The sequence below is a fragment of the Athene noctua genome, chromosome 6 (assembly GCF_965140245.1).
Source record: "Athene noctua chromosome 6, bAthNoc1.hap1.1, whole genome shotgun sequence".
NCBI lineage: Eukaryota > Metazoa > Chordata > Aves > Strigiformes > Strigidae > Athene > Athene noctua.
Genome location: NC_134042.1, coordinates 682,870 through 710,792, shown reverse-complemented (window position 1 = coordinate 710,792; position 27,923 = coordinate 682,870).

Genomic DNA, 27,923 nt, shown 5'->3' with positions numbered 1-27,923 from the left:
AAAGAAACACCAGAACGGGAGACTCTCTGAAAGGCTCCGATTTTCCGACTTTACTGGGGAGCAAGGGAGAAAAAGGAAGGGATTCAAGCTGGACAGGTTACAGAGCGCCATGGTGCTAACGGCACGCGCTGGAGGTGCCCTTGGCAACCGCTGGAGGGTAACATTCTAAAGCCCCTAGCAACTGCCTTGGCTGGTTCCACAAGCCTGCAGAGGGTACCACCTCCTCCCTTCAAGCCTCTTTCACTGCTGGCTGGAGTTTCTGTTTCAAGAAAGAAGCAGAGACCAGCTTCCAAAGGTCCAGTTTTTGAGAGGAACTACTGATTTCAGGATAAGATTGCCTGCCGTTAGCAGCACAGAGGAGAAGCAGCCTAAGAGGTGAAAATGGGAGCACTTGGGAATGACCCCTACTTCCGTTTTCATCCCCCCTATGCACAGGTAAATGCTGGAGATTTTACAGGGCTTTGTAACCTTGATTCTCTTGATAGACCGTGCTGAAAGGGAGCCTTACTATCTCAAGTCTGAAGTTGGTATGTCCCTCTCTCTGGGTCACGGCAGCACCTGTAGATCAAACTGCTGATTTTTGCAAGTGCTAAGAGCTAAGATAACCTAAACTACAGACAATTCCTCCTGTGAGCTGGGTTCAGATACTCAAGGAAGACGTAAAAGTTAAAAATCGTGCATAAAGATCACCCAGCGCTTTCTTAACGAAGTGACATGACACTGATTCTGAAAAAAACCTGGCATGGTTATAGCTTCTGCTCACAGCAACTGCCTGGATCCCCGTAAAGTCACTTCCTTAAAAGAAAGACCTTCAAAACGGGTCCGTCCTCCAAAGACGTACTGTTCTATTCCACCGAGTAAAAACCCAAGGGTGGGTGTAGGGCTCTTGGTTATTGCATCCGCTTCAGCATCAGGGATTGGGGCGTTCAGGCCTGGGAGATGGGCTTTGGCCCCAGACCCCAGCCTGTCTCAGGGCATGGCCCGCTTGTGCTGGCTACAGTCCAAAAGTGGCCGGATTTGGAGATGCTGCTCCTAGACCCAGTGTTAATGCCTGCACCCGAGTGAAACTTACCTTCAAATACACAAGGATCTTCAAGGGGGACTTTGCTTTCCTTCAAAAAACGACACAGAAACGCATTCAGAATTAACCCTCAACCTGGCATTTTCAGCTCTCAGCTGGGATGAAGCTCAGTACACCACGTACTAAACCATTTAGGCCATTTTTACTGTGCCATTTACAACACCTGAAAACTCTTTTTCTCCTGCAGCAAAAGTACCACAACATCTCCTGTTTCTGGGAAAAACAACCCCGAGGCTGCCTGAGGATCAGCTGTGCTTTCCATCACAGCAAACCTCGATGTATCAACGGACTTTTTTTGCCACCCACTAACAGTGAGTAAAAATACCTTACCAACCATTTGTTCACTCGACTAAGGAAAAATACGCAAAAATGTCCTTCCAGTGCTTCCATAACCTAGAGTAAGGTCAAGAAATGCACCCTGGCAAATCAGTCAGGTAAGATCTGCTATCGCAGCAAGGCCAAGGCAAGGCAGGGAATTGCCCTGGCGTTTGAATGGGGTCGCCACATTGGACTTTTAGCTGCCACGTTACGAATCTTCGTAGCTGCCAGTTACGTGAAAGGTGAAGGGGCACTTTAGGTTGCTGAGATCCACGCAGTAAAAACGTTGCTTTACTGGGGCATTGGCTAGATGAAATCTCTCCAGCAGTGAAAATGGCCAGTAGGCAGGTAATCGTTTGAGAGAAACGAAAAGTAGCGTGTGTGGCGGGGGGGGAGGTTGGCAGGGCCACCAGTAGCAATAGCTGTGGATGGAGCACAACACGTCACACGGATGAGACACCCCTTGTATAGATAACGTCAGATGACAGTCCTCTGTGTGCAGACGGATGTCCAGTTCAGCGCTCTGAAAGCGTTTTTCAGGCTTGAACACTGGATGCGGGCTACTGAAATACAGTCACAGTTTGCAAGGCAGTACCAATGTCATCAGAGTAGTGATGGAAAAGAACACCCTCACAAGTTTCCCTCAGTCTCTTCTAAGAGGAGCTCTTGCCTACTGGCAGTCCTGGTAGGCAGCTGGAACCTGGAACAGGGGAAGAGTCCAGGGCGGGGAACCAAGACAGATGTCAGAAACTGGGCGGGAGCAGGCCTGAAGGCAAGTCAGCATGATTTGCCACAGAAGCACAAACAAGCAGACTAAAAGAGAGTTGTTCTGGGACCTCCTCTCCAGAGCTGGAGACAGGTGTCGGAAGAGAAGCCCAGAAAGACCTCCAGTCAGAGGCAGGCGCCTTGTGCTCCTGTAATCTCCTTCAACTCAGTCAAGGTGGATTTGCCTTACAGTCCCCGGAGCTAATGATACCCTAGCCTGGACACCCACAAAGGCTCCATCAAGTCAAAGTGCTCTATCTTACCTTCTCTTGCATGAGATACAACCAATCTGATCTGCAGGAGTGTTAGGAAAATGGGTTGCATCTCACCCACACGCTGCTGCCAACATCACGGGTAGACAGACATTTCTAAGGAAAAGAGTATCTTTGATGAGTTTCCTCTGATTCAGTGTAAATTACCTTCAGGAACTTCATGGTCTTTCTCAAAATCAACACGTTGTACTCAGGAAAGAGAGGTGTGATTCAGAAAATGCTGATAGAAAGGAAAGGTCTCCAAGCTACAAATGGGTAAACCTGTGCTTAGCGCTGCTAAATGCTTCAGAACTGATGCCACGGGCAGGGAGACAGGCCTGCCTGTTCTTCAGCCTGTTTCAAATATTCTCACAGGTGGGGTCCTAAACTCACGGACTCCCTGCAGCCCAGGTACCACTAATCACAGGGTTCCCTGGTTGTCAATAACTGCAAAGGCACTGGAAGAAAGAAGGTTACTGACAGAAATTCATCCCTCCCCCAGCTGGAAGAGATACCCAGCCTTTCTCAGAGACTGCAGAATGATCCAAACGTTCCTCTTCTCAAAAGCCTTCGTTCAGCAGGGCCTCATCCCTCCGTTCGCAGGAGCCGGCACCTGTGTTTTTCCCTGCTTCCTGCAGCTGGAAGATGCTCTTTTGCCAACCTCTGCAGAAGGCTTTTCCCTAGAAGGCACAACCTCCCTGTGTAATGAGGCCTTCAGTGTCAGAAGGGTTTCAGAACTGTACCTGCTGCTCTCAACCCTCATTTGATATCCTAGTTCCCTCCTAACAAAAGAAACACCATGTTCTTTTCTGCAGATGCCCCACTGCAACAGGCTGCCCACCAAGGGATTCTGCATCCAGGCCCTCATCAGCAACCTCACAGAAATCAACACAACACTCGACTGCCAATTCACCCACCGCTCATCATAAACCTCCAGGATGACGAAGATGACGAGGAAGAGGAGGAGAACTGTAAGCAAGTTTTTTCTTTCTTTTACAAGGAAGTAGAAGGGGGGGGTGGGGGGGGGGGGGGGGTTGACACCTCCCAGCTCATTTACTTGAATAACCGTTACAATTGTAGAAAAAAGTTGTTGACAGGTTTTTGAAATAGTTTCCAGCTAATCCCCAAGTTATTGGAACCGGTAGTCACCAGGTGGGAGCGAGGCAACATTCCCTAACTCCCGGGCAATGCCTGGCTGTACAGTTCAACAGCAGGATAATTCCTCTTTTTCCCATTAAATAGAGCTGAAGTCACAGGTTTGTTCACAAAAGACAGTGCTCTGACTTCCACTTAAATAATTCCTTCAACTGCTTTCCTCAACTCTGTAGGCAGCCTCATGTTATTGCAGAAAGTTATCCTTAAATCCAGCAAAGAGAATCCATACAACACTCTCCACAGAAACTGAATGTCTGTGTCTATGTTTCTATACGCACAGAGAGAGATTTAGTTTTTCGGTTTTTAAAATGTAGTTAAACTGTTGGATGTATCTCACTCAGAGATGCCAGATTCACAGGGAAGGGACGAATTGCACGTTCCCAGAGAGCGGGAGCACGACCTACTCTCACGTGCGCGCTCCGCAAACCGCTGTGCTCCTTCTCAGGCAGCCCCAAGCTGCTCTTCACTTTCCCCTGCCCTGCAGGCTGCCTGGCAGGGCTGCCTGCTCATGCTTCCTAACTCGCGTTCAGTCCCAGGAAGCCACAGGAACCTCAACAATACAAGACGCGGGGCTTTGCGCATCTTAGCAGCCTTACCTGAGACAGCCAAGGAGCACGCCCTTCGCCAGCTCCGCTGGCAGACACTGCAGGAGAGGAACTCTGCGCAGAGGGTTTCTGACAAGCACTCCCCGCTGACATGTTTCATCACAACATTTCCTTTGGGGGGGGGAAAGAAGGATCATGAGTACTGAAGATGGCTTTGAATCAGTTTACATCAACAAACGCTTCTTAATAGGTGTCGTGACTGCAAGTCCACTGCGCTTGCAAATACCTCATAGCAAGGAATCCATTTTCTGGCCAGAAGCAGAGCCTGCAGTCAGGAAGAAAGAAGGGCTCTGACCAAAGTGAAATTCCTTATGGTGGCTGGTTATTACCAATTGCCAAAGGTCTTTGTAGAGCTGTCTAGTAACCCTTGGAAAATATTTCCTACAGATGTTCCTGACTGGGTGCCCAAGACTGCTGAAGAGATCGAAGAGGAAAGGGCAATAAAGGAAATATGCTATAAATCTGGTAAATACAAACTTAGTCACTCTTGCCTAAACAGCACTTCTGACAAGAGAGTGAACTTTGTTGGTTTTTTTTTTTCCCTCCTGGGCTGTGTTTAGGAGAGTATTACAGGATTCAGCCCCCTCACGAACACCCCTCAACAACAACCGTGTCTTCGCCTCAGGAAAAAGAGCTGTCCCCCGTGGAAGCCACCCACCCAGACTTGCAGAAAGGCAAGTACTTTTCAACTTCTTGCACAACAGTTACCACTTTTAAAATTACTGTTACAGGGAGAAGCTATCACAGAGTTTGCCCCTCCTCCCCACTTTTTAGATTTAGTGTCGATAAAAGACAGGAATTTCCCCCCCCATCTCTCTCTCTCCTGTCACTGTATGGAGTGTAGGTGGAAAAGGTAGAAATGGGCTATTAACCCTATGTGTACTTTCCGGAGATACACTACTTAGGTCTTGCATCGAGTTTTTCTTCAGGATCAAGATTTGTGTAGCCTAGTTTTAGCCGCCCTAAGGTAGGAAGGCCGTTTCCATTCCCCATCAGGCCGTGCAGGCACTCTTACGGGGCTCTTTATTGCATCGTCAGACAGTGCCAAAGAAAGGGCAGACGAGACCCTTTCCCAGAGGTGCTCTGTGCTCTCTGCTGGATGTCTTGGGTCTCTAGATGCTGAAACGCAGCCACACATCAAGCTTTTCTCTAACTAAACTCAGATTAAATAAATCCCCCCTTCAAGTGCCTTCTAAGAGATAGTAAGAAACGAGTTCCATTTTGGTTGGAAGGCTAGGCTTTATCCAACAGGAGGCAGGACAAAGAAATACCAATTCAGAAATATTTACCTCCTGTATTTTGTTTCTCCTTCATTCCTGAGCAAGTGGCATGACTGGAAAAAAAAAATCTGTATTAGATCTTATACTGGAGTATAATTCCATTTGAGGAGGGAGCATTATGCTCTGACTATTAAAACACACCGGACTCACCAGTAGATCAGTCATCAGAAATTGCTGCACAGAAATATCACCTGCTACTTTCAATTGGGGGGGGGGCAAAAATCACATTAGTGTCAGGGACAAAATCTTCTTTTTTTGTATTTCTAATGAGATGCAGTCAGAGAAAAGGAGAGAGGTGCTTCCCCAGAGCATTTCTTCAAGTGAGTTCTCTTGAGGTTGTAGGTACAAGGATGACACACACACCTTTCAATACGCCACATATTCCATCGGGTAGGATGCATAAATACCATTCCTGAAAAGCGAGAAGCCAAAGAACCAACAGGTGGCTGAGGCTGGTGCCTTCCTTTGGAGCCGCGGTCTTCTTTAACCTGGGCATGATGGTGTTTCATCAGAGAGCACGGCAGTCACGCGCCAGGTGCTCGAGTTACACTCGGCGGGATCCAAAGAACTATCCAAAGAGAAAGAAGCAGACAACATGAGAGGTTAACGGCAATTGCACTAAACTAATCACGAGCTCCCAGAGCTGGGAGCCAGTGCCAAAGGAGATTCCCTCCATTTTCAAAGGCTCTGCCGTCTGTGCTGCCAATATTCTCAATCGCTACTGTGTTTCCTGAAGGCCCTCCTTCTCTTTTTGCTATTCAGTGTGGTGGGAATTGTATTGCCATCACCTGGAAAGGCAAGAGAAAGAAGGGTTTACCTGCTTGTGGGTAAGCACAGGGAACGGCACTGCCATTCTCATTGCTGAGCATCATGGGGTAAATAACATAACAATGCTTTTGGACTGGGCTACCCACAAAGAACAATTTTTTCATCTTGTTTTCCAGCCAGGATGTCAGTTCTTGAAGAACAGTGCAACAGTTTTGTTTGCTTTTTCACTTTGAGGAATTCATGCTTCAAACCCCAGAGTAAAACCAAGTTACCAGCAAAGAGGTTAAAGGGAGGGCAGTCAAACTGATTCTTCTCATCTTTATGTCTGTACAGAAACGAGAAGAAAGTCTTCTTTCGACTCTGCAGGACCACCACTATCTGCATACATCGTCTCCCCTGCCTTCGCTGCCAAGCCAGCGCCAAAGTTCAGTGAAGCTACAGGTGGGCTCCTGCTTACACTGATCTCTTAAAATGCCTCAAATGTGCCTGTCTGGATTGTGCTGCTTTCCATCGGTCCCTGCAGGTGAAAACTCACTTATTTATGCCTGAATATGGGCAGGAGTAAACTTGATCCGGCATCACGTTCACCAACAGATTGCAGCAGGATCCACAGACAGAAAGGTGAAGCTTTAGAAAGCTTTACAATTTGTCAGACACAATAGGCATGAACACTAATTTAGCACCTTCCGAGCAGAAAGCAGTCCTCTGCCCCACAAACAGCGTCAGATGCAGGGATGGGCCATGGGGCACAAATATACTGATCCCCACTTTTTACTGCCTCTTTTATCTCGTCAGCAAACTCCTGCTATCAATTTAAGGGTAGCATACATTTTTGCAATTCATGTTCACTTTGTTCACATGATTTATGCTGGACAGAGGACTGAATTCGTTCTTCCTGCCATTCATTCAGGGTGATCTTTCCCTTCACCTCTTTTCCACCTGTGAAACACTCGACTGTCCTCTTGATAGCACCTGCTAGGTCATAAACTTGACAAGAAGCCTACAGGGGGGATTCCCGGTCTTGTATCTTCCTGGCAATCTCTTTTGGATGGAACCCTGAATGTACGTCTTTTGCTTTCTCGATCAGCATTTTTGTCCTAAGAGCAACCATCAGCATTTTTGTTACCTTTCTCTTCAGCAGGGCCCGAGTCACATGGTCTAAAAGGCCCCGAGCAAAAGAATCAGCTCCACACAAAGACAAGACCTGGGAGCCAAGTGCAAAACTACGGTAATACTTACATGTAGCGTACACCCGGACAACTTTAGGATTACTGTGGAATCAACAGTTTGAATTAATGGAATTAAGATGGAATTAACACAACACCGGAGTATTAATAATATTCATTTTTAAGCCCCTTTTACAGAACAGGGTTAGTCCTTAGGCAGCGTACTCGGATGCAAAACCAACTGCCCGGCACAAAAACACAAAGCTGCCTTGCGCCCGGTGCTTCCGTCACAAGCAGGGATAAAACAGGAGATTGGCTTAGGCACTCCTTTCATCTAAAAGCAATTGATGCCTTGGGGCAGATTTTCAACACAGGAACATCCCCTTTGTTCGGGTCAAGGATGTCCACGGCGGCGGGATCGCCCCACTGGGAAGGTCCCGTGAGCCCCCTGGGAACGCCACGAGGTTACAGATGATCTTTAAACGACCACAGAGGGAGTCTGCATTGAATACTAGCTGCTATTTCAGAGGTGGTGTGGGATTCACCCCATGCACTCCTTGGTCCGTCAGCTCACCCCCTACTGAATTCACCTCTCAGGCTCAGAGAGTCTTTCCTGCCATTGCAGCTGTCATTAAGAAACAATGTCTGTGTGTTTTCTACAGACAAATCTGCATCAGGAGCCTCTAACTCAACAGCTGGGAGGAAAAGAAATCCCGATGGAAAAACGAGCTCTCCCTTGAAAACCACCCTTCAGGTAACTGCTTGATACAATTCCCTCCTTCCAGTAAAAGCACCAGGTCCCTGCCCACCTCTGTTTCAGACCCCCCCGGACGGCCCCGCTGTCAGCGCTGCCCCGAGCTGACCCAGGGCACTTCCACACGCAGCATTAGGCCATTCTGACTCCGGTCGGAGATGCAGATCCTGCTGAGGCACCACAGGGATGCAAAGCACCTCAACCCACCTTCGGGAATCCCTCGCCAGCCTTGCCACCATTTCTGCTTGCTTTGTGCAACCACCACACGCTTCTCAAGCATCTGCTTGGGAAGGTTTTAGAGGAAAAAGAACGGAACCTTTGGAAACGAGGGTCAATTAGATTAGGATGAAATTATTTCCTTTCCTCTTGCTTCTACAAGTGTTGAAAGTGTCCTTCTGAAAAGGTTTCTGAGAGAGCATGTTGTTTTATTCTAGGAAATTACGCACATAATGTTCTGTCTCTCTCTTTTGACCGCAGAGCCAAGACGATGTGCAAGTCCATAGAAAAGGAGACCGCCAGCCTCCACACGGGAAAAAGAAGCAGCGAGGACTTCAATTTACAAGAACAAGGGAATTAGCAAGTAGAAAATCCAAAGATGATTATCTTACAAAGTCTGAAAAATCATGTGTACACAAGAACATTCCCAACAGCCTTCAATAGATGGACTACGTTTAAATTTGTTAGGAAAATCTGACAGATGACATTATTTTTACAGACTACGATAAGTAATAATAATGCATAATTCCTAAAACGAATAAATAAGTTGGCTTCACTTAGCAGTTTCAGAGAACTTTTCATGTAAACAACAAGAGCGATGCGTTCTACAAAGTAGCTGGTTTGGTGCCAAAGCCAGATTTCTAGACCCTTTAGCTCTCTGCCAGACGTTTGGGGGCTCAGTCTGAGTTTCCTCTTGAGATTCTGACATCTGAGCAGGGCAGCAGAACTGTGTTATGAACCAAACGAGCTTCACAACAAAACTCCCCGAATGAACTGAAAGAGGCTTTACACACATCTTGAACTAAAGGAGCAAAGATGGGGGAAAGACCAAGATCAAAGTGAGAGGAAGGCTGAGGAGGAGGATACTTTAATTTTGCCTTCTGAAGAAACCAACCTCACGCCCAGCTGTTACCTAGATGTGACGTCTAGCTTTGTCGCAGGCGTTTTCCCTTTTCGCGTTTACCGGACCTTTGGTCATTCTTAGAACATCATCAGTTTGGGGGGAGAGCCCTTCAGACTCCTTTCTGTAGCACTGGGATCCAGCACTTATCCGGGTGGCACTTGTAACTGGGAATGTCCAAGTGTTTTTCCTCCTTGGAGCTTCTTCTTCATTGTGACTATTTAGAACATGGGCATTCCAGGGTGCCTTTGAGCTGAAATAATTCTATCCTTCTCCCAGAAATACAGCTCTCATACAGCTCTCTACCCTACTTTACAGAGAATATCTTGCAGAAACCTCAGGGGGTCATGATGTCCTTTTTTTTCTATTTAGTAATTTAATGGGGACTGTTTACTTTGAGGAGGAGAAGGCTGAGGGCAGACCTCAGCACTCTCTGCAACTCCCTGAAAGGACACTGTACAGAGGCTGGTGCTGGTCCCTTCTCACAGGTCATGAGCCATAGAACAAGAGGGAATGGCTTTCAACTGCAACAGGGAGGTTTACACTGGACGTTTGGAGAACAGGTTTCCCAGAAAGAGTGCTCAGACAGTGGAAGAGGCTGCCCAGGGCAGGGCTGGAGTCACCATCCCTGGAGGGGTTGAAGGGTCGTTCTGATGAGACGCTGGGGGCTGTGGTGCAGGGGAGAACTTTGCACCATAGTGGGGCTGAGGGTTGGACTCGATGACCCCAAGGGGTTTTTTCAACCTGAACAATTCTGGGATCCTGTGAAATTTATAGAGCCTATAGTGATTGTAAACATGCATGCAGTTAGGTCTCGCTTTCCTTATCTGAGAGAAGAATAGAAAAATCTAGAGCATCTTGGTTAGCTGAGAGTTAGAACATGTCAAAAAACAGACAAGAAACACTTTTTGGAAATCAAGGACTAAGCATCTTGAAAATGTTTCCTCCCCTCTAATTAGACATCACCGTTTCCAACTGCAGGACCCGACGCCTCACGGCAACACCTTCTACGCTGTCTGCCTGAGGCAATTTAAAATCTCACGCAGAGGGATACTGTGCCCAGTTAGACAAGGCCTGGCCTAGCCCTTATCTATGAGAGCAGCAACAAGTTCTCAGGTGAACATCCCTTTTGTCTGACAGTGGAAATGAGGAAATCGAGCTGGCTTCTTTGGGAAAACCCTCTAAGAGCTCAAAGGACCAAAATGGGGTGACTTTTCCACCGACGGGAGGTGCAGGGGCTGCTGGGCCAGAGTCGCAGGCCCATTCGCTGCCGCACAACTTGGGGGTCCCAGCGTCTGAATGGCTGTAGCATGAGCTACACTGTCCTCCTTTCCATTTAAATGGCATCTCAGAAAACCAGCATCTGAAAAGACGCTTTATACAAGCCCAGTGCCTTTCCAAACCGAGATCATGAAGAACTAGCGTCTCCTGATGCAATTGCACCCACCACCCTACCCCGAAAAGCCACCCCAACAAGCCAAAGCCCAAAGGAAACCATTTTCCAGCATCTTTACGTGCCGACATGCCCAGCACAGGATCGGGCTGCGCGAGAGGCCCAGCTAAGACAGAGAAAAGCAGCAGGAGAAGGACATGGCCATGGGGCACGATACTTGGCTCGTCCTGGGTTGTGGAATCACAACCTCAGTACATTATCTCCTGCCTCTGCACTAGAGCTTCCTGGAGAGAAATTACAAATCCTGTTCTCTTGAGTCATTAATTGCTCAGTTCAGGAAGTCATAGGTACTAACCAATACCTCACCACTGGACAATAAATACATTGGTCAATGAGATATTAGCAGTTCCTGTGAGGTGTTAACTACTCTTGACTGAAATCAGAGGAACAGACATGGATCGTTGTGTCATCAAATCCTTATCTAAGATTTCTTTTTGTCAGCCTCAACAGCACTAAGATCCACAAAAATATTCAAGACACATGCATGTTTTCCAGATCATGGGTGCATCCCCTATTATATTTCTTAATGCTCTTCTGTCTGATTGTCTCTGTCATTAGAGCCCCAAAGAGGAGTCAAAGAAAATTTAAGATATCGTACATTTCATGCAGTGGGGCCCTAACGATTGTGTATCTGTTTTTTCACATACTCACTGCATGACAAATCCCTCACACTCGTTGAAACTCACACTACTTGAAAATGAGTCCTGAGATAACAATCCAAACATCAGAGGCAGAGGGCTACTGAAGAAGAGCTGAACTTGCCTTGGCATTACATATGCATGTACATCGTCTGCTGCTGAGCTGAAAGGCCCAAGGGAAAGAAATGATTTCGTGTTCTCACCTTACACCTGTTAAAATATACTAATGTTTTCCAGATGGTCATCAGACATCTGCTGTAGGTGCATCATATCAAATCGCAAACAAATTAACAGTGGTATCACCTGTACTATACTACACGTTTGCAAAGCTTCCAGCCTGAGATCCAGCATTCCTGAACAAACTTACACGGCTAAATTTAAACCATTAACCCCCAGCATCTTAGCAGCACTGATATTTTAATGAAGCTATTTATTAAGGTAGCACAACCCATCTCAAGTCAACACCCAAATGAGAAAAAAATTGGTTGTTGTAAAATAAAAACTGGATAAAACTTCCCTGAGAATTTAGAGATTGCTTAAATAGAAAGATTTTGACAATTTCCTCCTAATGAAGACATTTGCTGATAAAAGCTCCCTTGTAAAGCAAGACGTTCTGTAAAGATATATATTTATTTTTTAAAACAACTGAATCTTTAAATTATTTGACTGTCTCTGCAGTCACTAGGGGTCAGTGCGGTCACAGGAACGGGCTCGAACAAGGCCTCAGAGCAAACCTTCAGTAGCCAGCGCTTTATTCCAGCTCTCCAGGGCCAAAGCCTCGCTGCAGGGTTCTGCAATGCCTTTAAATTAAGAGAAAAGGCTGCAGGAGGCTTGTTATGCTTCTTCATGTCCAACTCGGGGGAGAAGAACAACTTCTATTCAAAAATCACTAAATAGTTATTTTTTGTCTCTTGAAATACAGTGATGATATCACCCTACTTCTCCCCTCATCCTACACCGTTTCCAAAAGGCATTTCTGTTCCCTCCTGCACCTTCTCCTCAAGGAAACAGTCTTTGAAAAGATGTGTTCCCATGCTGGGAGTCTCCTTTCATCTTTCCAGTCTGGAAAGAGTTTAGATCATTTAAACTTCCTTTGCTTTTCCCAGTCTGTTTTTCTTACAGGTGAAAATAACGATAGAAACATGCTACTGTTGTATGTGGTATTTGAGGCACCTGAGAGTACAACTATTATGCTGCGGAGTAACAGTTCCAGATCCGTGCCTACATTATCACTTTAGACCCAGCCTTTCAGAAGGACCTTCGCTCAGAAGCAGCATTCTACCTCGGACCATTACATGACAACAAGATTTGCACAGCACAGTTAGGAACCAAGTATTTGGCCAGTAGGTTCTTCCTGCAGGCACCACTAACTAGGGGTGCAGATCACACATCTCATAAACATCTAAACGCCTAATCACATTATGTTTCAAAAAATTAATGTTACTTCCTGTTTTTTTTTCCTCAAGAAATTATGAGCATTGAAAAAACCCTAAAGCAAAAGCAGACAATTCATAGATACTGCTGCACACGTGGATGCCGCATCCAGAACAATTCTTACAGCAGCAAGATCACTGCAGTTTTGCTGCTACAAGACCACAGCCCTGAGCTTCAGAGCTGAGCTCTTCTCTTACTGTGCTCCTCAGGCAGCTGACCTCAAAATACATGGCATAGCCAGGAGGACCACATGCAAAAGAAAGGTGAGAGAATGTAGAATGACACAGCAGAGTCCACTTCATACAGGGTGGCACATGTAGAAAGATCTTGTGCCCACTAGAAAGCCCTGCATAAGCATCAAGTTTATACAAGAGCCTGCATTTCAGCAGCACCCCGCTGAAGCGACACAGACACAGTATACCTGTCACCAAAACCTAACTCAACCTGATGATGATGATTCACAAAATTTCTGCTCAACTGTACCCCCTGCTTTCTACGATCGTTGCAACAAATTGTGTTTCTCCAGACTGCAGAGCACATTCAGTGTCATTACCCGTATACATTATGCAACAGTTCCCAGAAACATTAAGAACCTGCTGGTCATCCACCAAGGGAAGGAACCAGGAGTTTAAAAAAAAGCATACTTGCAGTTATGGGGACTGCCTGGCAAATTCACAGGCACACATAGACCACCATTCCCTCCACTTCCCCCCAACAGTTGTAACTGGACGTGGGGTTTTTTTTCCTCAGCCGGTTTTCTGTTCTCTCAGTTATCTTAAGATGGCACACTATTTTCATGGCCATGTTGAAATGACCAGAATTCTTTTATTTCTCAAGATGTGTATGATTTTAGCTGTGTAACTATTTCACCTCTTTAAGTGCTGGTCATTTGCTCAGGTGATACAGCAAATCATGTAATACTGAGCCTTAAAGAAGGACTTTTTGAGCTCATGCTTGTCCCTGGTTTCACACTAGGATAAAATATTCCTGAAGTTTGGCAGATGAGAGCATAATTAAAAGCAACCTTGAAGAAAGTAGTATTATTTCCTAAATATCTGAAATAATTAAATATTCCCATACAAAATAGCTAAGAACACTGCCTAGAAACTTCTCTTCAAAGAGTGGACGGAGCCATCCCAGAAAGGGATTACCGTATCTAGTTATCATCGATTAAACAAGAGCTTCACAGATGGAAAACTTGTCTGGCAATAAATTCCTACTGCATCAATTTTCAATCATCTCAGAAGACAGTATCACAGTACATCTGAAATCTTCACAGCAGTCTTCCCTCTGAACACCTCCCTTTCATTACATTGCTGCAGACAGCAAGCAAAAGAAGATCTTTCAGACTAAAATGAAATTTATTAATAGAAAAAGACCAAATATACATTATTTAAGACAAACCAGGTGGGTGAAAGTACAATAAAGTCATAAATGTGACTGCTAGATATACAGTAAGAACTGTGATCTCCCACAGACTGTTGCTTATTTGCACTATTGACATTTTCTTCTTTTCTCACAGCATAAAGAAAACTTTAAAAAGGAGTAAATTACATTTATACCACCTGGAAGCCCTTTGTGTTTTAGTAGACTTGATGTACCTGAGAATAGACCCTGTATTCAGCCGCTCAAAACCTGTCCGTGTTTCCCCACACCCTGGAACACCCACCCCAGGCAGTACATTCCTGAAGGCAGCCCCTCAACTGCCTGACTTACAAGCAGTTGCATGAACACCACGCTCGTCTTCTCCACTGTTCATTTTTGTTGCTCTCACTCTTGCTTTCTATTCTCTCACTCAAGTTTTACCTGTAGCTGACAGAATACATCACAGATGCGTTAGAACAATTTTAACATCATTGGAAGCACTTTCGTATGGGATATTGATTCTGTCCCATACGTTTGTCTGCCAGTCGTCAAGGCAAAAATGGCTATGCATTACCACATGGACAAACACTGATAGGCGAGAAGGCCCAAAGGATACTCACATAAGCTACATAATTGTTCTGTAATGCTCATCTTTTCCAAAGTTTTCAGCCCATTACTTGTCATTCTCCTATGCTTCATCTTCTCTTTTAGTTAGGTGGGTTTTTTTAAGAAAGAAAAACAACAAAAACACAAAACCAAACGACTTGTTTATGAGAAAGTCAGCACTATTCCTTGCTTACCTTGCACATGCCAATTCCCTGACTGGGCAACTGTTCAAACAGAAAAGAACTATTATTTATGGCTTACTTTATCAACTACAACAAAGAAGCCCCATGAACAACACACCAGGCTGGGTACAGGTGTCAAAAATCACAAAGCTCTCTAAAAGAGGATGAGATCAGGCGATGACTGTACTCTTCTTTTACAGCTCCTTTCCAACTACTCTAAATTACATTTTTGCTTCAGAATATGGGGGTAGGCTTTAGTTAATTTTAAGCATTTTTTCCTCTAAATTTGAAGATATAGATACAGTGGAAAAGCCAAAACAGTCTTTATGTCACACTGTATCATATTTCAAAGCTCTCATCCCCTTTGTCATTCTGTAATAGAGCTCATGTATCCCCTGCGAGTTGCCCCTTCATAGTTACCCAGGAAGAACAGCACAAATATAGAAATATCAGATGGGAAGACCAGAATGGAAGCAAGCATACAGAGAACATCAGGAGAGTGTCTTTACCTTTCGATTTCTCCCTCCCCTTTTCAGTGTAAGGACTATGGGAACACACAGACTATGGGAAAATAGTGACTGTGAACAAACAGACAGCAGGTCTCCACAAGAGCTCCACCCAGACAATGCTTATCCATGGTGGGATGCACTGCCTAGCCACACGGCCATCAAAGGAACAATTATTAAAAGGATCAGGATCTTTCACTTGTGTTTTATGTTAGAGCAGAATTATTTGTTTTATTTTGTTTCCCTTCAAACAATGGGCACTATCAAGAACAGGTTAAAAACAAGCACACCTACACAACCTCCCTAGCGCCTTGCCAGCTGAAGGGGTGAGCCTCTGCCTCCTCAAGCACAGGAGACCAGCTACATAAAGCTGGCCAGCTGAGAGCTCCCTGCCCTGGGCCCAAGTTGACAATTCAAACTGACTGTTTTTTGACAGATGCTAAGTTTCTGCATGAAGCTGAGCATCGTGCTGTCGTGTAAAAAGGCGAGCAAAAACTTCAGCAAGGTCTTACTACAAAGTCAATGGATAGGAACACTTCTCCCAGCTCTCACACAGCATTGAGGTGTTCCAGCAATTATCAGTATCCATTCCTCTCTTTAGAGTTTCCCTGCAAGCAATAGAACTAGACGCAGTCTCTGCACAAAATCAATTAATTAATGGCAAAGACTCCTCAGCATGAGAAGAGAGAGCGCATCGGGGGTATTAGGATCAGGCTTTAATGCCCACAAGCAGTCTTACAGCCACTTTCAAACCAGAACAAATACCAGCGCTACACAACAGCAGCTGTCCAAGGAGTTGGGTCCACACCCAAAATAAAACTAAACATGTTAATTCTCTTCCTCTATCAAGAAAAAAGTAATCGTTTCTGCTCTCTGTTTAAAGCTATTCATAAAAAAAGATACAACACATTCATCTGTAGAAACTACCATTCAGGTCAGAGAAAACCCCTTTTTAAACATTAACAAGTTCCCCCTCTTCAACACTTCCTATAAAACAAATATTACCTATAAAATGAAGGCAGTATTAAAAAAAAAAAAAAAAAAACCAAACCTACTACAGGAGGCATATCCCATTAAATTTGGGCAATACCTTCCCGGCAACTTTTTCTGACCCAAGAGACTTCTAAACCAACACCTACCACAAAAGGTTTTTTCCTTCTTCAGGTGTTAGCTAGCAGAGATCACTGTTCTTTTAATTGAACACTGTTTCTCTAGAACAAGTGCACTTTCCACTCAACCTTCTTCCCCCAAAGGAAACACCTTAATGGTAAACTGCAGTGGCAAAGAATTTTCTGTGTGTAAAACCTCTGGAGGAACCAGAGTTCAAATCAAACCTTTACAGAACCAAAATATCTAGGCTGTCTACAGGAGAGGAACACTTCAGAGAGACACTCAAACTTACCACCTTAGCTTTCCCCTTCGAGTGAAACCCCAAGAAACTGAAGAAACCTGTGATCCATATGGCAGCTGCTTATCCAAACGCCAGCACACACAGACCTTCCCAAGCAGAGCCTTTGCTTGTGGTTTGCTATCAAGCATCTAAGGTGCTGTCTGCACTTCCACATCAGTGAATATCTCCGACATACTGTCACTGTGTCTGATGGCTGCTAGTGGAATCAAGGGAGGCTCCTCTTCTGAGCTCAGGGAAGACTGTGATATGGGCAAAAACAAGACAAGGGGAAAGGCCACTGGCAGATTTGGACATGGTTCCAACAAATACACAGTAATAGTACTTACACAGTTGGAAAAGCAAAAAAGGCTTCAACACCCTCTGCTATCATCTCACTAGTTCCTAGACGCTGAAGGCTGCACCCCACTCCCCCAGGGCAGAAGAGCAGAGTCCTTCAGCTGATGGGCTCAGGGGAGCCAAGGAGAGAACAGCTAGAAATTACACTGCTAAGTGATGAGAACTGGTTGTAAACTCAGACACCATTTTGATTCATTAATCTCCAACAGCTAAAGACAAACCTAAAGCAAAATCAACGGGATTGTAGACTAAGCACTCATACTGGGGCTATTTTTCAGCCTGCCGAGAGAAAATGATCAGAGACAGACACTTCATTGCGAGCAGCCAGATTAGCGCTGCTCCAGCAAACCTGCAGCTAGTTCCCATTAACTAACCTGCTTTAGAAGCTGGTAACACCATCATTAACCTTAGCTTCAGTTTGAAGTGAAACCTGTCCGCCTCCTGATGATACTGTACCTGCCCTACAAGCCCGTGCAAGTTTATCTCGAGTCTTTTGGTGGCGTTGCCCCGGTGATGAGCTGTGACTGATTTTCCACTAAGGGAGGGGCACAAACATTCAAGACCTCCCGGGGAAAGCAGCAGAGCAGAGGTACTGTTTTGCTGGCTCAGCATGCAGTGGCCACTTGAAATCCTACCAGGTGACTGCAGGGAAGCCAGGAGCCCCCTGCAAGTGGCCGCAGGAGCTAAGAGCCATCAGCAGCCAGCCAGAGACAGACAGAGCACCACAGTGCCAGTCATGCCCCCCGAGGCAAGCTTAGTGTTCCAGCAGCGACAGTCTGGACCAACTTAAAATATGAATGGCTTATGCATTCGCTTTTCTGAGCAGCTTGTTAGTTTACCAATACCAACATTCTATAGAATTATGTCCCTTAAGTAAACTGATGAGATTCAAAGATAAAAGGAAGAAAACAAAACCACAAGCAACCAACTAAAAAACCCTCCAACCACTATTTGTTTAAATCCACCCACCTGAAACCTGTCTACAGCAACCCCACCTTCTGCTGTTCACTGTTATCTCCTACCATATACCTGCCCACACAATGCGATGTATCCGTAAATCCTGAGAACACTGACTACAAAAGGCAGCTTTCCAGTACGGAATTTCAGGTTATTGTTAGCTGATATTCTTCAGGGCCTACATGCATATATACAAATTATTGCTGACAAAAATCTCTCCAGTGAAACAGGGTACCTTACACAGATAAGATCCTCCACATCTGTAAGAAAAATCCGAAGTCTGATGAAAATAATTTTGACAAGTTTTTCTCTGTTCTGGGGATAATATTTGAATATCACACCAATATTTGCTCTGCAGCAGTCTTTCACCTTTCAGTAGATTTTGTATATTGATGCAGAAAGGTTCAGGTACAATAGCTGGTACATGACTTCTCATGCATATACAAAAAGTTCCTCAAAACTGCCTTCAAAAATCTGTTTAAAGTTTCACTCTCCTTTAATCATTACATTTTAATATTCTAACATTCTAACAAGAGTCATGAAGCACCTTGCCAAATACAGTACGATAAAAATCCTTCCGGATGAAGTTTTTCTTTTTAAAAGCTTGCAACACAATTCATCTGAGAAAAAGCTACACGGTAAGAAAACGACAGACTAAAATATCACACTTTTTCCATTCACAGCAGCACATTGCTTACTGTTAGCGTTGTTGTATGACTCCAGCAACACACTCCCTCATAAATATCAGCCCCTCGGAGACACCCCACTTAGTAAAGGAACTATCTCAAACAAACACAACCAACAGTGCCAGAAGGTCAGCTGATAGATGGGACGGGTGTTAAAGCCCAGATCTGAGCATATAATCTTCCCCATACCCCTAAAATACAGTTCAGCCTGTGACACAGGCATCATCAAAATATTTACCTGCGGTAATATTAATGTGCATCCCTCTATGGGTAAGAGCTGATCCTACAGCGCTAATAGTCGTATTGGCCCCATCAGAAAACCTTCAAGCTATCTCGCCAATATAGCAGCTCCAAGTACTTCACCAGGATTCGCATTCACCGACGCGGTTACAGGGGCCTGCGTACAGCTGGGACAGGCAGACACGCACACCCAGCTGTACACATTTCACAACTGCAGGAGGAGAATAACAGCGGAGAAACTGTAGACAGAGATTAGAAGCTTTCTTAAACTAATTGATATACTGGAAAAGGATGCAAGTGTCTGGGTGCACTGTAAACCAATGTAAATCCAGACTGCTGTCTCTCATCCCACCTCTCCCCTCCACAGCTGTGTCTGTGGCTCTGCTTCTCCCTGCATCTCCAGCAGCGTTAGGAGCCTGCACATACTCCAACAGTCAGGAAACCCGTCTAGCTCAGCACCAAGTCAGCACAGACGCTCAGCCAAAGGAGAAAAATCCCCTCGGCCTGGGTTAGACCAATTTAATTGCCACAGAACTACTCTATGAAGATACACTTTAAGTAAGAGAGAAGGATCTGGTCTGTACAAGGTACAGGATTTACCTTGGGGATATTGAAAGAAATCATCTCCTCCTCCTCTCTCCTCACAATTCTTCCCTTGGGTCAGTATTTCTGACCTCACAGCTACATGATCAGACACTTCTAGTGACTTATCGAGCCAAAAATTGACACAGCAAAGACTTACATTTAGAAGATTAGCCTAAACAACTTACAGGAATTGTGCACTGAGCAGAAAGCTCCTTAGCCCACTCTGAATAGACAGGAAGAGTTTGTAAGAGAGGAAAAATAGGACAAGATTGCCATCTTCTACTGAAAAGGGACAGGCATTTACAAGCAAGTATCCCCTGTGGCATACAGGGGCAGCACCTGAAAAAGGTAAGAAACAGCGACAGCAAAGTCCACAGCGAGTACATAAACAATTACTTTTAGCCAAGAATAAACATTTAGACTGTTGAATTTTACAAGTTTATCAAACACACGCTCTAAGTGTTTTCTAAAACATATCACCCTACCATTAACTCTACAGACAAGCTTAAAATACAAGATGCACGGAACATAACATATGAGAACACAGAGCTGATGTATATATATTTATAAAGCACATCTCCATAAAATCAGTGATACCCTCTAACAGACTAGAAATACTCAGGTATCACCTCATTTATATTAGAAATATTCCTTTAGAACATACCGGCAGTTTACAACACTAAGCAAACAAACCCAAAACACTCCCCCACCCTATATGATTCTAAGAACACAGATTTCACTTTTTCAATATGCTATCTGGATAGCACATATGCACACCAAAAAAGAGAGGCCCAACTAACAGTATTTAATTGGTTATTGGGCTTTTCTATAAGCCAGACACTACACAGAACTGTTTTAAAGTTAATACACACAGCAGAGGAAAGCATTACCTTGAAAAAATCCTCCCAAATCTTACACATCCTGAAACATAATAGGTTTTAACCACTGCTACACATAATATTGTGGAAACGATGGAGGTGGAACACAGCAGTGACATCTTAGACAGAATTTTACGTAAATAGCTGGCGAAAAAAACCAAAAGAACCTTGTTTTCTATGCAAACATATTACTCACAGAGTAGCCAGCACAATCTGTCCTCTCAGTTCTGTCCTTCAAGAAACACTCTCAAATAAAGAAAGATAATACCAGAAACTAGAATTCAAACTCGAGAAAAAGTTCAACAGTGTTTCTGCTGAACTACTGCTCTCATGGCACTTCAGAACTGTCCCTTCTCCAGAAAAAAAAAAAAAAAATCCTCTCTATTTGAGCTCTAGTCAGGAGTATAAACTCACCACCTGACCATCTCACTTCAACCATCGCTAACAGCCCTTGTATCTCAGGTACCCCCTGCCTTTTCTCCTCAATAGTTTACGTGATTGAAGCATAAGATTCAAGATAAGCTTGACTGGTCTTCATTTCCACTTAACATTAGAATTGCACCTGAGGAAAATCTTCTGTGCTTGGAGAGCTGTTAATTTCCTCCTAAAAGTTGTAGATGATTTAAAGAAAGGCATCACCTCCCCGTGAAAAACCTTCCATCCCATCTGTAGGCAAACACAGCCAGCCTTGCAACACCAAAGCACGCAGCAGAAACAGATTTTTTTTTTTTTTTAAATGGGATAATTAGCCATCTAGAATGGAAAAAATAAAGGCCGGTGTTTTCCTCACACCAAATAGATGGTATCAACTTGAGAGAAAAGCACAGGAAGCAACATACAAACAACAGCTCTTCCCGATTCTAGGATCACAGTAGTGCTGTGAGTGAGGATCATAAAGTGTTAAAAGCCATAATGAACTCCTGCAAATATAAAAAGCATGACCAGAGGTTTAAAAAAAATCTCTCAAGAAATCTGCTTGAAAACTTTTTTCTTTTTTGGCTTTACCACCACAACTTCTTACAGAAGCATCTGATTTTCAAAGACTTTGAAATGTTAGCACAAGTACTGTCACGCAAATATTCAACAAATAAATAGTAATTTTTATATTTCCACACTATGACGGTGTTTTATTCGGTTAGGTAAGTCTGTCCTGCTGAAAGTACCTTTGTGTCTGAACAGCAAATGTTGGCTTTGTTAGCTTGTTGAAACTTCAGGACAAAAGTTCAGTTTGTGTTTCTTCAAAGTATCTTGCAAGAGAAAAAAAATTTTTTTTTTAAACAAAAGCACTACAGACCCAGAAAAGTACAGAAGCGATGTACGTGCCAATCTCAGAGAAAGGCTCTGGTATGACAAGACATCAAGGCAGTCGGGAAGCAAGCTTTTTTCCAAAGACACCTTCAACTTTACAGAAGCATTATGGTTTTACCTTAAACCTTCTGCAGGCTGGGATGTCAGCAGGGCACTGTCATCTAAACGCCACGGTGCGGAGAAGCCCAGGGTCTTTCGGTGGCGTTAGAGCCCGGCTTGTGACGGACTCTGTCGGCCCACGATCCCCACGGCAGTGAGCTGCGGCGAGTGCTCAAACCCCGCCGCCATTAACGGCCTGTGCGAAGGGCTCCCGGTACCCGCCGGAGTCACAGAATCACCCAGGCTGGAAGGGACCTTGAAGATCTCCCAGTCCCACCGTTAGTCCGGCGACGCCTGTCCGGCTCCTCGGGACCACCCCGGTGAGGAGGAGCTGACCGGAGGGTGACGGCTCTCTCCTCTCGCCCCGCTCGGAGCGGAGGGCGGCCCGGGCCCGGGAGCGTCCCCCGGCGGGAGCCAGGACAGGGCTGCTGGCGGGGCCCTTCGGCGGGCTCGGCCCGGCCCCGCTGCAAAGGCTCCCCCAGCGCCGGGCTCCCCGCGCCGAGGGCCCGGCGGGGCAGCGGCCGCCCAGGAGAGTTTCCCGCGGCTCCTGCTCCGGCGAGCGCCGCCTGCCAGTGCCGCTGGCGGGGAGCGGGGTCGGACGATCCCGCCGCCGGCAGCCGCGGGTCCGCGCCCCGGAGGAGAGGCGCGGGCGGCGGCGCGTCCGCCCGAGGGGCTTTTCCCGCGCAGCCCCGGCGGGGCCGGGCGGGGCCCCGGGCGGACCCTGCCCCCGCCGCGGAAAGCTCCTCTCCAGAGGTGCCCGGCCCCGGCCAGGGGCAGGCGGGGCGCGGCTGGGGGCTCTGGGCTCGGCCCCGGGTGTGCGGCCCGGGGCCCGGAGCGGTTCTGGGTGCGGGCTCCGCGCCGTGGGGACCCGGCCCCCTCCCGGCGGCGGGGCTGGCTGCGGGCTGCCCCGGCGGGGCTCTGCGCTGGGGTCGGGGTACGTGTCCGGCCCGAACGGGGGAATGCGGCGCGCCCTGAGTGTTCTGATCGGGTTACTGTGCCAGGGAGAATTCTGTCATTCCTCTCAAAACCCCCGCTTTTTTCCCTGAGGAGGTTGACAGTTGGATGCTGAAAAGGCTTCTACAAGTACCTGACCTGCGGGGCCGGTTTTGCGGGGCTGCCTGAGCAAAGGGAAGTGCGTGCCCTTCCCCTTTCCCCTTCCAGCCGGTGTATCCTGAACCTGCGGCAGTGAACCGAGGGGCGGACACGCAAATGTCCTTCCCAAGCGCCCGGAGCGGTGACACCGAGGAGCAGTCTGTGGTCGGTAGGGGTAGGTCAGGCTGCGTTTGATTCCGTGTGCTTGTTTCTCACTGCCCTGGAGTCGCTCAGGGAAGAGCTGGTGACTGTGTGTGCAGTGCTACTCGTTTGTGGACCTTGACGCTTGGGCTAGTGCATATTTTGTCTTGAATAACGTTTTTTCAGCGGCAGTGTAGTTGCCGTCTCGCAGTTCCTGTCTCCTCGGTGAATTCAGCTCCAGGCTCCTTGTTTTCACAGTGCCTGAGTCAATCCCGGTGTTTCTCTATCCTGCTGCATTAATTTCCATAGTCACTCTCTTTGGGTGGAAGAGTCAGGACGGTTCCACTGTAAAAATGTGCAGATGGGGTCAGAGTTGGGCTTTGCTGAGGTTTGCACAGAAAATGGGTTGTATTGCACTTCCTCTTAGCTCATTTGTGTGGTTGAAGCATAATTCTTCATCGCAGCTGAAGCAGGAGATTGCTTTGAATGTTTCTGATGCCAGCAGATCTTTGATCAACAAACCAAGAATCAGCAGCTTGTATCGATGTTAAAACCCGTCACAGGTGTGTTGGGTCTGGGGTGGGGGGGTCGGTAGCAGGGAAGGGGTTCCTGTGAGTGACTCTCTATCAGGGAGTGTAGTGATAGGATGAGGGTGAGAGTTTTAACCCGAAAGAGAGCAGGTTTAGGTTAAATTTAAGAAAGAAATTCTTCCCTGTGAGGGCGGTGAGGCCCTGGCACAGGTTGCCCAGAGCAGCTGTGGCTGCCCCCTCCCTGGCAGGGTTCAAGGCCAGGTTGGACGGGGCTTTGGGCAGCCTGGGCTAGTGGAAGGTGTCTCTGCCCGGGGCAGGGGGCTGGGACTAGATGGGCTTTAAGGTCCATTCCAGGTCGAACCATTCTATGATTCTGTGACTGACCCATCTAATATTTGAGGGTCGTTGGCTGTGAAGTAGAAAAAGAGCCAGTTGAATAAAGGCATCATTAATCCCTTTAGCCTTAGGGTCTGGATGTAGAATCTGACAACTGTGATGAGTTGTACAGACCTTTTAGTGCGTCTTCCCCCTTTGGCTACTGGTGTTTCTGTAGAGAGCCTTGATCCGTTCAGTACAGTGCTTCCCTCCTGACCCGCTCCTTTCTCTCTCCTGGTTTCAGCTGGTGATGCAAAGCAGGGTTTTCTTCTCCGTTTTTCCCTTTCTAAAGCAAGGGTTCTGTGGTGTAAAAAAACCGGGAATGCTGCCTTTAATTTAATGTTGTTCTGTCATGTCAGTCCTGTGCTGCTTCTGACTGCAAAGAAGTCTAAACACGCAGGGCAAGCAGAGGGTTGGAGGCACAAATTATGCCTTGCTGTAACTGGAGTTCCAGGGGCTCCAAACCCAGGTGCCTGGTGTCCTGCTCAGCCTAAGTGGGCAGTGAGCTAGCTAAGCCAGGTTAGAGCACCCTCTGCATACGGGGCTTAATTCATGCTGCTTCGTATGCTGACGTACCTCTCCTGGGTTTAGATCAAACAGGTGTATGTACAGCTAAGCCTCTGAATGATAAAAGTTGAACGCTGTGTTAATGTGCATGAGGCTCTCCTAGCAAAATTAGGTGGAGACTGGTTGATATTTTCACTCATACTCTTCCATAAACAAAAACAAGGCAGTGCTGAACTTAACTGCATGAGCTCTTTAACAGACCACTTGGTTCTATGTCCTTCCTCTACAGTTAACTGCAATGCCCTTCCAGAATCAGAAGCGCAGCAAATACATTTAACTAAAAGAAGCCAGTGTTAAATGGTCTTATTTAATGTTAGCAGGAAGCTGATGGGAATATCCTTAAATCAAATCTGATACAAAACTGAAATGTGTCCAAAACTTCTGCTGTGTGTAGTGTCACCCTTAGTGGATTTCAAACCTCTTCATTTCCTGGTGATCAGTTCTAACTGTCTAGAGCAATGCAAATAAGTTGGTAGCAACTTAGATCTTTTCTTACATCCACAGATATTTTTGAAAAAGTAGTTGTGACTTCTAAGTTAGGTCAAGTGATCCGCAGAAAAAAGACTCTACAACTCGAACAGAGTTATACAGCAGGGATGTTTACTCCGGCACTGGGGTGCAAGGGGATCTCTCCACAGAGCTTGCACACCCACCGCACATTTTACCAAAAACTGATAGAGTGTGGATATCCATATTCATTGGATTACATAACACACACATCCATATGCATGAGTAAGGCTGGGTTAGTTAGAAAGGCCGATGTCAACAGTGTGTGTCATCTTTGCACCTGCGCATTGCCTCCTGGTGGGCGTCTTTGGGTGGAAGGCTCATAGTCTTTCTCACCTTGTTTTTTCCCTGGTGCATGCGCAGATTCCCTTGGCCAATTTCTGTTTTTCAGAAGGTTTATTCCTTCTATCTTATCCAAGAGAACCAATAGAACTTCTACCGTTTGTATATGGCTATCTTTACTCCTTACTAAGATTCCAACTAGTTAGAGCCACCTGTTCCTCAAGGCCAAAAGTATAATATTTTGCTGGACATTGTAGCCCTTGGTAGATTTTCACAGTGAACTGCTTTGTTTTGATGAACACAGTAGTCCTTGGTAAAATTCCACAGAACAGTCTGGGCAAGCAGGATTCTTAGCAATATTTTAAAAATACTAAAAGTAATGCTACAGCTTGCTATAAGTAAGTAAATAAGTTGCTAAGCGGTTTTCTAGAAGTAAATACATCTCAAAACAAGTAATCTTTTCTCTGTATCACAAGTTGTCTAAAGATCATAAACAGGACAATTTTTTTCTCATTTATATTAATGCTGGAACAGATGTTGATTTGGAAACCTGTAAACTGAAGGATGTTTTCCACTAAGATTGGGTTGTTTGTTTTTTTTTTTTCTTCTGTGAAGTCTTCAGTATTCTATTTTTTTCCCACAGTAATTCTAAGGTGCAGAAGCAGCCTCAGAGGCACTATGGAATTACTTCTCCGATTAGCTTGGCTCCTCCTAAGGAGAGAAACTGCATCCACATTCAGAAGCTAGTTGAAGCAATGAAGCCATCTGGTGTATTGAAAGGTGGAGAAGAACTGAATCACAGGTTACACAGGTGTAACCTCTTGGGGTTTTAGGGCAAGCTTAACATGAGTTTTCTTTACAAGCTGGTGGTTCTTGGTAAAGTGAATAATTTAATCAATGAATGGATTTCAGAAACTTGGTGAGAGCAAGGTAAGGGTTTCTTTTTATATGTTCTTATCAAACAGCTGAAGCCTTTTTATTTCTTTCAAATGCAATACTACTAGGATTGATATTGAAGTCCAACTTTTAACTTCTTAAGTATTGAGTGGGGCTGTAGTAACTGCCATTGAAATAGGGTATAAAAGATACTTCAAGATGTTGAAATCTTCGGGGCACTGGATAGATGTGTGAAGTGGCTCTATCCGCTGACTTGTAGCAATTAACAAAGCTGAAAGAGCGTATTGTGGGGTGAGACAGATGGTCAGTGGCACTAATCTTGCCCCAAACAGCCTGCAGCACCCAGTCTAGTTTGAAGTGATTACCCTGGATTTGCCCTTTGTATAGCTCTTTGATTGTGTTAATTTATGTGTGTCTGCTGTGGGGAAGACTAATAATGGGTCTTAATTTCTGTGAATTAATGAAAGGACTGCTACATTACTCTTTTTTTTTTTAAGTCGCAAGCACTCATTTCAGAAACAGTAGCAGTCTATTAGACTAACAGTTCAGCAGGGAGTGAGAATACATTGTTTATGGAGGCGGTTGTAGTCTTTTAAATAACTTGTATGCTGCCTGAACTTGCACATAGATCAATGTGTATCTTACCTTCGAAAGTAAACTCTTTCTCTTCTACCCACAGAGTCTCCCCCATTCAGCAGTAGCAAAAGTTGGCGGCAAAATATTTACATTTGGATCTTACTGGCTTGGAGTACACACTGAAGGTGGAACTTTCGTTGTCTGGTGATAGTTCTAATGTTTGAAAGTGACCTCCAGCAATAACAGAAGAAATGGAATCTCTTTGCAGGTGCTGACAAAGATGCTGTTTCTGTTGCTCCTAGGCATGTAGAAAGATCAGATTCTTTTCAGTCATTCTTTGAAAAACTAAAACATCAGGAGGAAATAAAAAAATCTTAAGAGCGACTGAGCTCTCTCATTGACAATTGTGCAACTTCTACAAAAAGAATATTCATGTTAAAGCCTCATATTGGTAGTGGATGTCTTACAAGCCAAAATTTAGAAGCCGTTGTTTCTGAGCACCTTCTAAAATAGTGTTTCCTGCAGCTTGAGAAGTCAAGCTTTTGGTTCCTTTCCCCAGTGACTGTACGTCACATAAGGATCTTTGTGGTACACTTCTTCCCTGCCCATGGTTTGAGAATGAGTCAACTGTATCAGAAAGCAAGGTTGTCCCTAGGAGCCTTGCTTTAATCTTAGGTCTAGTAAGGGGCAGGAAGAGGAAGGGGCAGCCTGAAAACTAAGGAAGCTGAAGGTGATGTGGAAAGGCTTCTGTCAGCGCCTTTGCCATGGTGTCCCCTCTGGATGTACTTTAGAACCTCTAATTCCTTCTCCCCTGGTCACGTTCCTCTGGCCGCTCAGCCCAAGACGTTGCGGAAGGGCCGCACGCTGTCAGCTTGACATCGAGTGAGTAGGGGCTGCGCTGTGAACGTACAAACTGCTTTGTAAAATCACCCTCAGGTGCATCTGTTGCACACCTTGTGTGTGAAACTGAACTCCTGAGAAGTGTTTCTCTTAGCCTGGTCTTCCTCGTGCA